This window comes from Rhipicephalus microplus, unplaced genomic scaffold, assembly GCF_043290135.1.
Source record: "Rhipicephalus microplus isolate Deutch F79 unplaced genomic scaffold, USDA_Rmic scaffold_224, whole genome shotgun sequence".
Classification (NCBI taxonomy): Eukaryota; Metazoa; Arthropoda; class Arachnida; order Ixodida; family Ixodidae; genus Rhipicephalus; species Rhipicephalus microplus.
In genome coordinates, this window is record NW_027464795.1 from 110,001 (window position 1) to 122,500 (window position 12,500).

Consider the following 12,500-nt stretch of genomic DNA (forward strand, 5'->3'; position numbering starts at 1 on the left):
GGAAGGAACGGCGCGGAGAGGGCTCGAGACAAAGCTCGACCCTAAACCGCGCCAAGTACGGAGGGAACAGCGCGGCTAAGGGCTCGAAACAAACCCTAAACCGCGCCAAGTACGGAGGGAACAGCGCGGCTAAGGGCTCGAAACAAACCCTAAACCGCGCCAAGTACGGAAGGAACGGCGCGGAGAGGGCTCGAGACAAAGCTCGACCCTAAACCGCGCCAAGTACGGAGGGAACAGCGCGGCTAAGGGCTCGAAACAAACCCTGAACCGCGCCAAGTACGAAAGGAACGGCGCGCAGTAGGGGTTTAAAACAAAGCTGGTCCCAAAACCGCGCCAAGTACGAAAGGAACAGCGCGGTCGAGACTCGGAAGAAAAAGCTTTCAAAGTGTCGTAGCACGATGCACACTGCTGTTCGTGTGGAACAAACGTGACTACCGTGCTGTACGGTGGAGTTCTGTGCGCAAAAGCGGCGGGTGTGTTTCTAAGCACCACAGCGTTGTGTCAAAAAAGAGGTGCCTGAGAGAAACGCATGCGACTGCCGTGCTTTGCGGCATAGCACCGTGCGCAAAAACGGTGCGCATGCAAGAGGTGTCAGAGCTAGCGAACTTTTGCCACGAGCAACAGGTCACTAAAAGCCTATAGATGACGGTGTTGGAGGAAAAGAAAAATATCGAGAAAGCACTGCGGTGTGCCGTGCGTAGGGACGGGCGCGCGTGCCACATGCCGCCGAAATATGGGTGTCGGAGAAAACAGAGTGCCGCGCGTAACGAGGGGCGCGCGTGTTACAGAGAGATATGCCCAAACGCATGAAAGTGTACGCAGGTGTCCTAAGGCAGTTTTTTTTTTTTTCCTCATTTTGATGTCGCCCCGGCTGACGTGGTTTTCGTTTTTCCGTGCCGCCCCGGCTGACGCGGTTTTCGTTTTTCCGTGCCGCCCCGGCTGACGCAGTTTTTGCGCCGCCCCGGCTGACGCGGTTTTCGCGCCGCCCCGGCTGACGCGGTTCCGACTTTGCACTTTTTGGCTCACCCCGGCTGGCGGCCCACTCACTCGATCGCCAGGTCTGTTTGCCCCGGTGGTTCCACCGCCAGGCTTAAGCGCGAACTTTTTTTGTTTGTTTTCTTTTGATTAAGCGCAAGCTTTTTTCTTTGTTTTCTTTTGATTAAGCGCGGGCTTTTTTCTTTGTTTTTTTTGCATTCGCCCCGGCAGACGCGGTTTTTGCGCCGCCCCGGCTGACGCGGTTTTTGCCGCCCCGGCTGACGCAGTTCGGACTTAGCACTTTTCGGCTGTGCCTGGCTGGCGGCCCACTCACTCGATCGCCATGTCTGTTTGCCACAGTTTTCCCGGTGGTGCCGCACCCGGGCTCGCCCCGGCTGACGCGGTTTCGTGCCGCCCCGGCAGACGCGGTTTTCGCGCCGCCCCGGCTGACGCGGTTTCGTGCCGCCCCGGCAGACGCGGTTTTTTGCCGCCCCGGCTGACGCAGTTCGGACTTGGCACTTTTTGGCTGAGCCTTGCTGGCGGCCCACTCACTCGATCGCCATGTCTGTTTGCCACAGTTTTCCCGGTGGTGCCGCACCCGGGCTCGCCCCGGCAGACGCGTTTTTTTTTTCTTTCGCCCCGGCTGACGCAGTTTTCGCGCCGCCCCGGCAGACGCGGTTTTCGCGCCGCCCCGGCAGACGCGGTTTTTTGCGCCGCCCCGGCTGACGCAGTTCGGACTTGGCACTTTTTGGCTGAGCCTGGCTGGCGGCCCACTCACTCGATCGCCATGTCTGTTTGCCACAGTTTTCCCGGTGGTGCCGCACCCGGGCTCGCCCCGGCTGACGCAGTTTTCGCGCCGCCCCGGCTGACGCGGTTTCGTGCCGCCCCGGCAGACGCGGTTTTTTGCGCCGCCCCGGCTGACGCGGTTTTTTGCCGCCCCGGCTGACGCAGTTCGGACTTGGCACTTTTCGGCTGTGCCTGGCTGGCGGCCCACTCACTCGATCGCCATGTCTGTTTGCCACAGTTTTCCCGGTGGTGCCGCACCCGGGCTCGCCCCGGCAGACGCGTTTTTTTTTTTTCTTTCGCCCCGGCTGACGCAGTTTTCGCGCCGCCCCGGCTGACGCGGTTTCGTGCCGCCCCGGCAGACGCGGTTTTTTGCGCCGCCCCGGCTGACGCGGTTTTTGCCGCCCCGGCTGACGCAGTTCGGACTTAGCACTTTTTGGCTGAGCCTGGCTGGTGGCCCACTCACTCGATCGCCATGTCTGTTAGCCACAGTTTTCCCGGTGGTGCCGCACCCGGGCTCGCCCCGGCTGACGCAGTTTTCGCGCCGCCCCGGCTGACGCGGTTTCGTGCCGCCCCGGCAGACGCGGTTTTCGCGCCGCCCCGGCTGACGCGGTTTTTGCCGCCCCGGCTGACGCAGTTCGGACTTAGCACTTTTCGGCTGTGCCTGGCTGGCGGCCCACTCACTCGATCGCCATGTCTGTTTGCCACAGTTTTCCCGGTGGTGCCGCACCCGGGCTCGCCCCGGCTGACGCAGTTTTCGCGCCGCCCCGGCTGACGCGGTTTCGTGCCGCCCCGGCAGACGCGGTTTTCGCGCCGCCCCGGCTGACGCGGTTTCGTGCCGCCCCGGCAGACGCGGTTTTTTGCCGCCCCAGCTGACGCAGTTCGGACTTAGCACTTTTTGGCTGAGCCTTGCTGGCGGCCCACTCACTCGATCGCCATGTCTGTTTGCCACAGTTTTCCCGGTGGTGCCGCACCCGGGCTCGCCCCGGCAGACGCGTTTTTTTTTTCTTTCGCCCCGGCTGACGCAGTTTTCGCGCCGCCCCGGCAGGCGCGGTTTTCGCGCCGCCCCGGCAGACGCGGTTTTTTGCGCCGCCCCGGCTGACGCGGTTTTTTGCCGCCCCGGCTGACGCAGTTCGGACTTGGCACTTTTTGGCTGAGCCTGGCTGGCGGCCCACTCACTCGATCGCCATGTCTGTTTGCCACAGTTTTCCCGGTGGTGCCGCACCCGGGCTCGCCCCGGCTGACGCAGTTTTCGCGCCGCCCCGGCTGACGCGGTTTCGTGCCGCCCCGGCAGACGCGGTTTTTTGCGCCGCCCCGGCTGACGCGGTTTTTTGCCGCCCCGGCTGACACGGTTCGGACTTTGCACTTTTCGGCTGTGCCTGGCTGGCGGCCCACTCACTCGATCGCCATGTCTGTTTGCCACAGTTTTCCCGGTGGTGCCGCACCCGGGCTCGCCCCGGCAGACGCGTTTTTTTTTTTTTTTTCTTTCGCCCCGGCTGACGCAGTTTTCGCGCCGCCCCGGCTGACGCGGTTTCGTGCCGCCCCGGCAGACGCGGTTTTTTGCGCCGCCCCGGCTGACGTGGTTTTTGCCGCCCCGGCTGACGCAGTTCGGACTTTGCACTTTTTGGCTGAGCCTGGCTGGCGGCCCACTCACTCGATCGCCATGTCTGTTTGCCACAGTTTTCCCGGTGGTGCCGCACCCGGGCTCGCCCCGGCAGACGCGTTTTTTTTTTTTCCTTCGCCCCGGCAGACGTGGTTCCCCCCCCCCCCCTCCGTCTTTCTTTTTGTTTTTTTTTTTCGCCGCGGCTGAAGTGGATTTTTCGGTGCCTCGACGCCCCGGTAGTCGCGGTTTTTCCGTTTCCGCACGGCCCCGGCTGACGCTGCTCGGTCACAGTCGCCTTTTGTGGTGATTGCAGACTTCTTGAGCGCGGGTGTTTTTTTTTTTTGTTGTTGTTGTTGTTTTATTACGCATTCGCTCCAGCAGACGCTGTTTAGACTTTTTGTTTCCTCTTTTATCCTGCGACGAGGTGACGAGGTTTATTCGGTGCCCCGCCGCCCCGGCTGAAGTGATTTTTCCTGTCCCGTGCCGCCCCGGCTGACGCGGTTGGGACTTCGCGTTTGTTCGGCCGCCACGGGTTTTGGCGCACTCGCTCGGTTGCTTGTTGTTGCCACTTGTTGCGAACCCAGGTTTCTTGAGCGAGCGCGGGCGTTTTTTCTTCCTTTCTTTCTTTGTTCTATGTGTTAGCGAATCGGCCTTTAATATCACACGAGGACTCACAACCAACAATTTTCAGTTTGAAGTGTAAAAAATCTGCAGGTGTTGACGTAACTGACTTGCCCCGTACCCTTGAGTACATCCATGAAGTTCTCGTAGTACTACTAAATCGCATTATTCCAAGTGGAGAAATTCCCATAAACTTGCAAACCTCTACACGAAAATCGGTGCGCGTGATAAAGTTGAAAATTATCGTCCGATATCAAATGTGCCTTCTATAACACAAATTCTAGGAAAAAAAAAAAAAAAAACACTTGTTCGCCGTTTTCTGCGCCGTGACTGGCAGCACTCCGGCGAAGCGAAACGGGGTCGATTCGAGCACGATATCGGCGTCTTTCGACGTGCTCGCCGGCGACCGTCGCACGAGTACGTCGCACGAGCGCGTCTGCCGGGGCGCCGTTTGCGAAGCCGACGCAAAAGTGGGAACCGCCGCTCGGATGATCGCCGCTTTCGGCAGAGTGAGTGTTGGCACTCCGGGGAAGCGAAACAGCGTGAATGCGCCCACGAAATCGGCGTATTTTGAAGTGCCCGCCGGCGACCGTCGCACGAGTACGGTAAACCGCGTCAGCCGGGGCGTAGTTCGGGACGCCGACGAAAAAGTGGGAAGCGCAACTCGGATCTTCGCCGTTTTTGCAGGAGTGAGTGGCGGCCCTCCTGCGAGACCAAGAAGCATCGATTCGTGCACGAATTCGGCGCCTTTCGACGTGATCGCCGGCGACCGTCGCTCGAGTAGGGCAAACCGCGTCTGCCGGGGCGGGCTTCGGGACGCCGATGCGAAAGTGGGAAACGCTGCTCGGATGTTCGCCGTTTTTGGCCGAGTGAGTGCTGGCACACGGGCGAAGCCAAACGGGGCCGATTACGGCACGATATCGGCGTCTTTCGACGTGCCCGCCGGCGACCGTCGCACGAGTACGGTAAACCGCGTCAGCCCGGGCGGAGTTCGGGACGCCGATGCGAAAGTGGAGAACGCCGCTCGGATCTTCGCCGTTTTTGGAGGAGTGAGTGGCGGCACTCCGGAGAAGCCAAGGAGCGCCAATTAGCGCACGATATCGGCGTCTTTCGACGCGCTCGCCGGCGACCGTCGCACGAGTAGGGCAAACCGCGTCTGCCGGGGCGGGGTTTACGACGCCGACGCAAAAGTGGGAACCGCCGCTCGGATGTTGGCCGTTTTTGGCAGAGTGAGTGCTGGCACTCCGGCGACGCGAAAGAGCGCGAATGCGCCCACGAAAGTGGCGTATTTGGACGTGCGTGACGGCGACCGCTGCAGGAGTACGAAAAACCACGTCAGCCGGGGCGAGCGACACACGGCGGTCTGGGTGCTTATCGCTGCTATTATAGGGGCACCCCGGCAGACGCAGAAAAAAAAAAAAATTTTCGACCTTCTTTTTTGCTGGTCGAGCTCGGGTAACCCAGGTCGCAATGGGAGCCGCGCACGAAAGCGGCGTCGCGAGACGCGTTCGCGGTCGCTAGTCGCACGAGCTCGGCAACCGCGTCAGCCGGCGCGGAGTTCGGGATGCCGACGGCTAAGTGGGTACCGCTGCTCGGATGTTCGCCGTTTTTGGCCGAGTGAGTGCTGGCACTCCGGTGAAGCCAAGGAGCGCCAATTCGTGCACGATATCGGCGTCTTTCGACGTGCCCGCCGGCCACCGCCGCACGAGTACGGCAAACCGCGTCTGCCGGGGCGGGGTTCGCGACGCGTACGCAATAGTGGGAACCGTCGCTCGGATGTTCGTCGTCTTTGGCCGAGCGAGTGCTGGCACTCCGGCGAAGCGAAACGGGGCCGATTCGGGCACGATATCGGCGTATTTCGACGTGCTCGCCGGCGACCGTCGCACGAGTACGGCAAAGCGCGTCTGCCGGGGCGAGGTTTGCGACGCCGACGAAAAAGTGGGAAGCGCCGCTCGGATCTTCGCCGTTTTTGCAGGAGTGAGTGGCGGCCCTCCTGCGAGACCAAGAAGCATCGACTCGCGCACGATATCGGTGTCTTTCGACGTGCCCGCCGGCCACCGCCGCACGAGTACGGCAAACCGCGTATGCCGGGGCGGGGTTGGCGACGCCGACGCAAAAGTGGGAACCGCCACTAGGATGTTCGCCGTTTTTGGCAGAGTGAGTGCTGGCACTCCGGCGAAGCGAAAGAGCGCGAATGCGCCCACGAAAGTGGCGTGTTTGGACGTGCTTGACGACGACCACCGCAGGAAAACGAAAAACCACGTCAGCCGGGGCGAGCGACCCATGGCGGTCTGGGTGCTTATCGCTGCTATTATAGGGGCACCCCGGCAGACGCAAAAAAAAAAAAAAAATTTTTTTCGACATTCTTTTTTGCTCGTCGACCTCGGGTGACCCAGGTCGCAGTGGGAGCCGCGCACGAAAGCGGCGTCGCGAGACGGCTTCGCGGTCGCTAGTCGCACGAGCTCGGCAACCGCGTCTGCCGGGGCGGAGTTCGGGACGCCGACGGCTAAGTGGGAACCGCCGCTCGGATGTTCGCCGTTTGTGGCCGAGTGAGTGCTGGCACTCCGGCGAAGCCAAACGGGGCCGATTCCGGCACGATATCGGCGTCTTTCTACGTGCTCGCCGGCGACCGTCGCACGAGTACGGCAAAGTGCGTCTGCCGGGGCGGGGTTTGCGACGCGTACGCAATAGTGAGAACCGTCGCTCGGATGTTCGTCGTCTTTCGCCGAGCCAGTGCTGGCAATCCGGCGAAGCCGAACGGAGCCGATTCGGGCACGATATCGGCGTCTTTCCACGTGCTCGCCGGCGACCGTCGCACGAGTACGGTAAACCGCGTCAGCCGGGGCGGAGTTCGGGACGCCGATGCGAAAGTGGGAAGCGCCGCTCGGATCTTCGCCGTTTTTGGAGGAGTCAGTGGCGGCACTCCGGTGAAGCCAAGGTGCGCCAATTCGCGCACGATATCGGCGTCTTTCGACGTGCCCGCCGGCCACCGTCACACGAGTACGGCAAACCTCGTCTGCCGGGGCGGGGTTTGCGACGCCGACGCAAAAGTGGGAACCGCCGCTCGGATGTTCGCCGTTTTTGGCAGAGTGAGTGCTGGCACTCCGGCGAAGCGAAAGAGCGCGAATGCGCCCACGAAAGTGGCGTGTTTGGACGTGCTTGACGACGACCACCGCAGGAAAACGAAAAACCACGTCAGCCGGGGCGAGCGACCCATGGCGGTCTGGGTGCTTATCGCTGCTATTATAGGGGCACCCCGGCAGACGCAAAAAAAAAAAAAAATTTTTTTCGACATTCTTTTTTGCTCGTCGACCTCGGGTGACCCAGGTCGCAGTGGGAGCCGCGCACGAAAGCGGCGTCGCGAGACGGCTTCGCGGTCGCTAGTCGCACGAGCTCGGCAACCGCGTCTGCCGGGGCGGAGTTCGGGACGCCGACGGCTAAGTGGGAACCGCCGCTCGGATGTTCGCCGTTTGTGGCCGAGTGAGTGCTGGCACTCCGGCGAAGCCAAACGGGGCCGATTCCGGCACGATATCGGCGTCTTTCTACGTGCTCGCCGGCGACCGTCGCACGAGTACGGCAAAGTGCGTCTGCCGGGGCGGGGTTTGCGACGCGTACGCAATAGTGAGAACCGTCGCTCGGATGTTCGTCGTCTTTCGCCGAGCCAGTGCTGGCACTCCGGCGAAGCCGAACGGAGCCGATTCGGGCACGATATCGGCGTCTTTCCACGTGCTCGCCGGCGACCGTCGCACGAGTACGGTAAACCGCGTCAGCCGGGGCGGAGTTCGGGACGCCGATGCGAAAGTGGGAAGCGCCGCTCGGATCTTCGCCGTTTTTGGAGGAGTCAGTGGCGGCACTCCGGTGAAGCCAAGGTGCGCCAATTCGCGCACGATATCGGCGTCTTTCGACGTGCCCGCCGGCCACCGTCGCACGAGTACGGCAAACCTCGTCTGCCGGGGTGGGGTTTGCGACGCCGACGCAAAAGTGGGAACCGCCGCTCGGATGTTCGCCGTTTTTGGCAGAGTGAGTGCTGGCACTCCGGCGAAGCGAAAGAGCGTGAATGCGCCCACGAAAGTAGCGTATTTGGACGTGCTTGACGGCGACCGCCGCAGGAGTACGAAAAACCACGTCAGCCGGGGCGAGCGACCCACGGCGGTCTGGGTGCTTATCGCTGCTATTATAGGGGCACCCCGGCAGACGCAGAAAGAAAAAAAAAAATGGGGACATGGCGTGCGTCACCGTGCGGCTTCGCAGCGTTGCCGAAGTCGCCGAGCCCTTCGACTGAGCCGAACGGCGGACAGGGAACGTTGGTCGGCCGTTCTAACCTGTCGGTGCCACGCCGAGACGTCGTTAAGGAAAACCGCGTCGTGGGCCTCTACGACGCCGTCGAGTCGTTGTACGTTTGGTGTCCAGCGTGTCGGCGGCGAGTAGCGGACACGTCGTTCACGACTTCGGTCTTTCGCAGTCGACGCGAACTTGCGGAGAGTCGTGGTGCCTCACGTTTTCGGCAGAAACCGCGGCGGAATTTTCCCGTGCGTGCGCGCACGACCTCGGTGCTGTGCCGTCAGCGTAGTGTTGCACAAACTCGTGGCCTACCCAAGGTGCGGTACGTTTGCGGCCGTATCCTCGGTGGGAATTTCGTGAGTAGGGTCGCAAATTCTACGACCTCGGCGGGTTTGAGAGCGACGTAGACTTGTGGCACGCTCAACATGCCACACGTTTCGGGGCACACCCGCGGTGAAATTTTCTCGAGTACGCTCGTATTAGGGCCCAAGGAGGTCTGGGTACTTATCGCTGCTATTATGTGGGGGTTCTCGTGAGCGGCGTACGCGAAAGCGACCGGGTGTCTGATATGCGGCGGGCTTCGGCCTCGTCAAGCGTGTCCTCGGGTCTGCTCCAGGGGAATCCACGGCAGTCGTCTGCAGCCTCATCCGCTTGATGCGTTAGGGGCTGGTTGTCGGACGGTGCCGTTTTACCACGATATCGAGGTGTGTTCCGTGTCGTCCTCGGGCGATTCAGATGCGAAAGCGCCGAAGACGCGGGCGTGACCCGTCGTCTGGCGGCTTTGCAGTCTCGGCTCCGTTGCTAGTTCCGGCCGGTCCACCGACAGTGCAGCGGGCTTGGGCAACCCGCACGGCGCGACCGAGTCGATGCAACGAAAAAGAGCGAGCATGAACGTGCTTCTTGCCGCACGGCTCCCACTCGTCTTTCGGGAAGGTTGTGCCGTAGCGAGCTCGAACGCCGTCATCTCGGAGTGCAAAATAAGCGTGTTGGGGCGCCTGAAGGTGGCCTCCGCCGCACACAGACTGCGTCCGGCCCGCCGAGGGCGAGGACGGACGCGCAGTCGAACGATTACCTGGTTGATCCTGCCAGTAATCATATGCTTGTCTCAAAGATTAAGCCATGCATGTCTAAGTACATGCCGAAATAAGGCGAAACCGCGAATGGCTCATTAAATCAGTTATGGTTCCTTAGATCGTTTCTTCCTACTTGGATAACTGTGGCAATTCTAGAGCTAATACATGCAGTGAGCCTGGAGCCCTTTGGGTAACGGGTGCTTTTATTAGACCAAGATCGATCGGGTTTCGGCCCGTATTGTGTGGTGACTCTGGATAACTTTGTGCTGATCGCATGGCCACGAGCCGGCGACGTTTCTTTCAAGTGTCTGCCTTATCAACTTTCGATGGTAGGTTACTTGCTTACCATGGTTGTTACGGGTAACGGAGAATCAGGGTTCGATTCCGGAGAGGGAGCCTGAGAAACGGCTACCACATCCAAGGAAGGCAGCAGGCGCGCAAATTACCCACTCCCGGCACGGGGAGGTAGTGACGAAAAATAACAATACGGGACTCTTTTGAGGCCCCGTAATTGAAATGAGTACACTCTAAATCCTTTAACGAGGATCAATTGGAGGGCAAGTCTGGTGCCAGCAGCCGCGGTAATTCCAGCTCCAATAGCGTATACTAAAGCTGCTGCGGTTAAAAAGCTCGTAGTTGGATCTCAGTTCCAGACGAGTAGTGCATCTACCCGATGCGACGGCTCGGACTGAACATCATGCCGGTTCTTTCTTGGTGCACTTCATTGTGTGCCTCGAGATGGCCGGTGCTTTTACTTTGAAAAAATTAGAGTGCTCAACGCAGGCGAGTCGCCTGAATAAACTTGCATGGAATAATAGAACAAGACCTCGTTTCTGTTCTGTTGGTTTTTGGAATACGAGGTAATGATTAAGAGGGACGGACGGGGGCATTCGTATTGCGGCGCTAGAGGTGAAATTCTTGGACCGTCGCAAGACGAACTACTGCGAAAGCATTTGCCAAGAATGTTTTCATTGATCAAGAACGAAAGTCAGAGGTTCGAAGGCGATCAGATACCGCCCTAGTTCTGACCATAAACGATGCCAACCAGCGATCCGCCTGAGTTACTCAAATGACTCGGCGGGCAGCTTCCGGGAAACCAAAGTATTTGGGTTCCGGGGGAAGTATGGTTGCAAAGCTGAAACTTAAAGGAATTGACGGAAGGGCACCACCAGGAGTGGAGCCTGCGGCTTAATTTGACTCAACACGGGAAAACTTACCCGGCCCGGACACTGGGAGGATTGACAGATTGAGAGCTCTTTCTTGATTCGGTGGATGGTGGTGCATGGCCGTTCTTAGTTGGTGGAGCGATTTGTCTGGTTAATTCCGATAACGAACGAGACTCTAGCCTATTAAATAGGTGCGGGGTTCCCAGCACCTTACAACCTTCTTAGAGGGACAAGCGGCTCCTAGCCGCACGAAACAGAGCAATAACAGGTCTGTGATGCCCTTAGATGTCCGGGGCCGCACGCGCGCTACACTGAAGGAAGCAGCGTGTCTTTATCCCTGTCTGAAAAGACTGGGTAACCCGTGGAACTTCTTTCGTGATTGGGATAGGGGCTTGCAATTGTTCCCCTTGAACGAGGAATTCCCAGTAAGCGCGAGTCATAAGCTCGCGTTGATTACGTCCCTGCCCTTTGTACACACCGCCCGTCGCTACTACCGATTGAATGATTTAGTGAGGTCTTCGGACCGATGTCCGGCGCGGCCTTTCGGTTGCGCCGGTCTGTTGGAAAGATGACCAAACTTGATCATTTAGAGGAAGTAAAAGTCGTAACAAGGTTTCCGTAGGTGAACCTGCGGAAGGATCATTAACGGATTGTGAAGGGTGAGCGCCTCAGCTGCGTCTGCGCCCGACACTTTCTGCCGCTGACCCCGTTTGGACGCGGGGTCGGCTTTTCCCCACGGGGCTGCCTGAATGTGGAGCGGCACCCCGTGACAAATTGTTGCGCCCAGCGGACGCCAACACCGCGACCTTGGACGGTCGGCCAGGTGGCGGACGCGGGTACAAACGGCGCAACGCACTCATAGGTCGGCTTTCGACCCGCCACTGCACCGTGGCTCGAAGCGCTCGAAATGCGCGACCCGACCGCTGCGGGACCGCCTAGTACTGTAAACAGGAGCGGCGGAGCGCGAACGGCGAGTCGTGGTTACGTCGGTAGAAGGCGAGGCTGCGCGTTCCCGAAACGCCAGCCGAGTGCCCTCCCGACCGTTCGAGCGTGCAAGAACGAGACCCGACAATCGCGCGGCGACTGCCAAGTACGAGAGGAACGGCACAAGCGTCGGCGGTCGGTCAAGGAACTGGCGATGTGACGGGTCCGCTGTGCACCAGTGCATACCGTCCCGCCGTCCGCGGCAAGCGCCTCCGCGTCCTCGGGTGACGGAGGCTGCCGGTCGGTTCTTGCAGGCGAGGGATCTCGCTGGCACCGGTTCGCGTTGACGCGCGGCCGGTCATGGCACGGCGATGCGACGGCCGAGGTGCGCAGTACTCGATGGAGGAACCGCACGCTCCGATGACCGTCCCGCCCTCCGCGGCGTATGCGTACCGACCGTAATGGTTGCAGCAGCGCCGGCCGGCTTTTGAATTCGCCACACGAAACACGGTGCGAGATCGCGGTTAGGGGAGCGTCGACGTTGCCAGGCGTTTTGCTTGCTGCCGAGGGAAAGGCGGCACGGCCACGTCGCGCTCGTCGCGATTAGCGGGTCTGCGCGCTTTGGGAAGGTGCCGCAACGACTTGCCGAAAGAGGAAGCACGGAAGAACGAGGGACTTGGACGTCCCGACAATTGAACGCACTTGCGGCCAGGCCCTTGCTGGCTTCGTTCTTCCGCCTCGAGTAGGCTCGTACGCGGCTCCGGCGCCGAAAGTGGTCCTTGGCACCGACTTCGGTGGACGTGGGAAGTGCCGCGCAAGTACGGCGCGCCTGGCTCCACCTGTTGGCTAAAGTAGGCAGCCGGATCGGCATTTTGGTGTGCGGTGGCAAACCGTGGATGCGAAAAAAGCTTGTGCGATTTCGTGGAACAAAAAGCGGGGGTCCCCCTTTTTATGCGGAGGAGACCGACCCGCCCGCCGTGGTGAACCGCGACGCCACGGTAAAAACGGGAGAGGCTTGTCGATGGGACCGTGCATCCCGCGCTCCACGGAGGCCGGGAGGCGGCCGCCCGAGGA

At 60.5% G+C, this 12,500-nt stretch overlaps 1 non-coding gene across 1 annotated transcript; it reads left to right on the plus strand.

Annotated features, from left to right (window-relative positions):
- The first annotated feature begins 9,332 nt into the window (after positions 1-9,332).
- Positions 9,333-11,147, plus strand: LOC142792522 (small subunit ribosomal RNA). The gene has a single exon (XR_012890991.1). It is a non-coding gene; the product is annotated as a small subunit ribosomal RNA (ribosomal RNA).
- The last annotated feature ends 1,353 nt before the right edge of the window (positions 11,148-12,500 follow it).